The 3,747-nt window shown below is 51.3% G+C and overlaps 1 long non-coding RNA gene across 2 annotated transcripts; it reads left to right on the top strand.

Moving 5' to 3' along the window:
• Positions 1 to 424: 424 nt before the first annotated feature.
• LOC111929304 (uncharacterized) lies at positions 425 to 3,344 on the top strand. Of its 2 annotated transcripts, none has more exons than XR_015285324.1 (3): positions 425 to 571; positions 647 to 844; positions 1,548 to 3,344. It is a non-coding gene; the product is annotated as an uncharacterized LOC111929304 (long non-coding RNA). The 2 variants fall into 2 exon arrangements; XR_002864641.2 differs by having other exon boundaries at positions 451 to 503.
• The last annotated feature ends 403 nt before the right edge of the window (positions 3,345 to 3,747 follow it).

Genomic DNA, 3,747 nt, shown 5'->3' with positions numbered 1-3,747 from the left:
CCAAAACATTTCAAGCAAGGAATTCCTCACTTTGGGATCGCACTTGCACCTCAATCCTATAGAAATGTGAAATATCTCAAGGAATTTTAGGGACTGGCTTCTTAAAGGGGCCTGTAGGACACAGGGTGAGGGGGTTAAATTAAAAACAAGCTTGGATCAGATATAAGGAAGAGTTTTTTTTTACAGTGAGGGTGGAAAAACACTGGAAAAGATTGTCCAGAGAGGTTGTGGATGCCTCACCCACATGGATGGAGTTTTGGGATCTTGGAGGTGTTTCTGTTTATTACGGAGGGGAGGTTGGACTAGAAAATCCCTTCCAAACCATCCCATGGAACTTCAGACCCTCCATGACTTTCTGGTGGTGAGGGATGGGAAGAGAGCCCTTCCCAGGTGTGTTAAATCAGGAGTGTGGGTGGATCCATCCGGGAAAAGGAGAGGAATGTGGGGAAATGGCAGCAGCTCTGGAGGCTTTGTCCATCTGCCTGAGGGATGGGAAAGTGCAGGTGTGGAAAGGGAACCCTGTGGGAATTAGGATGGAAGAAAAATTAGGAATGAGAAGTGCAGAGTGAGGGTGAGAGCTCGGACTCAGCTCAATGTCCTGCTTGGGAACTCCCAGCTTCATCCTAATCCTTCTCGTTCCTCCCAGGGAGTGCCTGATGTGTCCTCAATGGGAATTTCCAGTCTCAGCATGGAAACACAGAGGAATTACCCAGCTGGGCCTCCTGGATGCAGCTCTGGGAATGGGATGATCCTCATGGGTGTCTGTGTTGTGTCCAGGGATCCCAGCGAGTCAGGAGTTGGACAAACCCCTCGGGAATGCGCCCCTGGATGAAGGAGCACAGGGGTGAGCGCTGCTGGGGACGCGGAGGGCTGGGGGATGTCGGGATTGTCCCAGCTCAGGCTGGTGGCTGTGGTGGGGACAGGGATGTTCCCTGTGCTCCAGGAGCTGGGGTGTTCCTGCTCTGCCAGTCTTGGGAGTAGCACCAGGAGAAAACCCCAGAAATGGGAAATTCTGCTTCCCCTTTGTCCTGCATGCTCCGCTTCGAGCGGGTTCAGAGAATCACAGAATCCTGGAATATCCTGAGCTGGGAGGGACCCACAGGATCATGGATCCAGCTCCTGCTCCTGCCCAGACCCCCAACAAGCCCAGCCTGGGCATCCCTGGATGCTCCTGGAGCTCTGGCAGCCTCGGGGCCGTGCCCATTCCCTGGGGAGCCTGGGCAGTGCCAGCAGCCTGTGGGGAAAGAAGAGCCTTGCCCTAAAAGCCAACCTAAATCCCTGCTGGGCCAGCTGCAGCTGCCCCCTGGGTCCTGTCAGGTCACAGGAGCAATTCCATGTTTGATCAGCCTGTTTGACATTTGGGGAATTCACCTTCCCAAGGAGGTGGGAGCAGCAGAGATGCAAACACTGCCTGGAATTCCTTGCTGGACACCTCATCCTGTCTCCCTGTGTGCTCAGACATCCCAAACTCTGGGAATGGGTTTTTTTTTTCAATCACCTGAAGTTTTGCTGAATGTTAAAATGTTATTTTTCCACTTTGCTGACAGCCAGAAGGTTCCTTTCCTGGGAGGAGAGGGGATCTCAGGAACGATTCTGCCATGGGCTACAAAACATCAAAGTCAATCTTTTTCCTGCTTCTCTCCCAGAAACCAACAGCTCTGAAATGGAGTCCCTGGATGCAGAGCTGCCTTCAGGGCAGCACAAGCTTGTTATAACAGGCTAGAACAAAATAAATATTATTGGATTGGAAAATCCATTTACTTTTCCCAGCTTAATGTAAAAAAGGAACAAATTAAGGGTCAACTCCCAATGTTCTAAGAACCACTTGTTTCAAAGAACAAACCCCTCCAGCTTGTTCACCTTTAATCCTCTTTGGATCAATCCCTCTCTGCTCTGCAGCTGAGACTTCAAATTCAGCAATTTTCCTTTGCTTTCACTGGACAGGGAGCTGGGATATTTTTTGACCCGCTGGAGAGACCCCAGAGGAGGCTCCAGGATGAGCAGAGGGATGGAGCAGCTCTGCTGGCAGGAAAGGCTGGCACAGCTGGGAATGTCCTACCTGGAGAGGAGAAGCTTTGGGAGAGCTCAGAGCCCCTTGCAGGGCCTGAAGGGGTCCCAGGAAAGCTGGAGAGAGACAATTGCCAAGGGCTGCAGGGCCAGGAGCCAGGGAATGGCTTCAGAGTAGGATTTGATGGGATCTTGGGCAGGAATTGTTCCCTGGCAGGGTGGGCAGGGGCTGGGATGGAATTGCCAGAGCAGCTGGGGCTGCCCCTGGATCCCTGGCAGTGCCCAAGGCCAGGCTGGACATTGGGAGCACCTGGGACAGTGGGAGGTGTCCCTGCCATGGCAGGGCTGGGAATGGGTGATCCTAAAAATCCCTCCCAACCCAAACCATTCTGTAACTCCATGATCTAGGAAGGCAAAACCAGCCCTGATCCAGGGTTAGAGAGCACCTTGAAGTACAATTAAGCCTCACTCATCAGATACTTTCACTCTCCAAATTCCCAAGGACAATCAGGGTTTCTGTCACTCCATGAGAATGACCTTGGCACCACAATATTCCCTGAGCAGAAGCCACCAGAGAAGATGGGAATTTTCTGTCTGGAAAATGCTTCTGGAAGGAGGATGGAGCATTATTTGGACTGACTTGAGCAATCCTGATCTGCTCTGCCACCCTTAAATACAATTTTAATTCAGGTCTGGGTGTGTCTTAACAAAGCTGCACGCAGGGTGGCTCAAGCCCTGCGTGAGTTTTTTGCACCCCAGCACCATATTCTGAGATTTTTCTGATTCTGACATTAATTATTGAAAATTCCAACAAAAATATCCTAGAAACACCCGGAAGGAAACTTTTCCATGAGAAAAGAGCCCCATCCCTGCCTGAATGATGAGCCAGGAGTAATTCCCAAAGAGCTCCATTGATCTGGAATTCCCCCTGGGCTTTGCCAAGGTGTCCCCAAGGTGTTGGACTGGTGGCCACTTCCTGCAAGGATTGTCCCCACATTTTTGGGCTCCTGCTGCCAGTGCAGTGCCAGAGCCTCACTGCTGCCCCTTCCGAGGGTCCCCTGAAGGATCAGCAGCTGCAGGAGAAGGTGACAACTTTTCCAGAGGCAGATTTGGGTTGGAATTGCACCTTTTCTATGCTCACACGGGGCGGCCATGGCCGGGTGGAGCTCCTCCCTCCGCGTTCTGCGCCTGTGAACGTCTCCCAGATGTCAAGCACTGGACAAATTTAGCTCTGAAGAGGGAATGTGGCATCCCAGCACGTAGACAGGGTTTTCCTGGAGGGAATGGGGAGGCTGGGGTTATCCTGGACCGAGGAGGATCCACTTGGTGTTGTGCTGTGAGAACCATTTCTCGTGTGACCTCTGGAGTGGTGGTGAGGGCCAGGCAGGAGCAAACAGCAGCTAAATTTGGCAGAGGCCTTAAAAACATTTCCCATTTTGTTTGACAGATGTCCATGAGATGGGAAATTCCTAATAGGCAGGGGAAAGTTAACTTCAGCCCATGGAAATTCTTCTCCAGCACTGAATCTGGTTGGTTTTTCCAGCAATTTCTCCCAAGCAGCACTTCCATATCTTCATCACTTGCTGTTATATTTTTAATTTGTGTATCCCCAGGATCTTGTTTGGAGAGCCTATCACAACAACCAACCCTGGTGGTTGCTTTGAAGCTGCACCTGGCATTTCTGAATCATCCCAGTAGGCAAGGCTGGAGTTGGGAAAGAGCTGGAATGTGCAGCTCATT

The sequence above is a fragment of the Cyanistes caeruleus genome, chromosome 3, assembly GCF_971803275.1.
Source record: "Cyanistes caeruleus chromosome 3, bCyaCae1.hap1.1, whole genome shotgun sequence".
Classification (NCBI taxonomy): domain Eukaryota; kingdom Metazoa; phylum Chordata; class Aves; order Passeriformes; family Paridae; genus Cyanistes; species Cyanistes caeruleus.
Note: the sequence above shows the minus strand (reverse complement) of the source record. Positions and strands in the feature narration are given on the sequence as shown.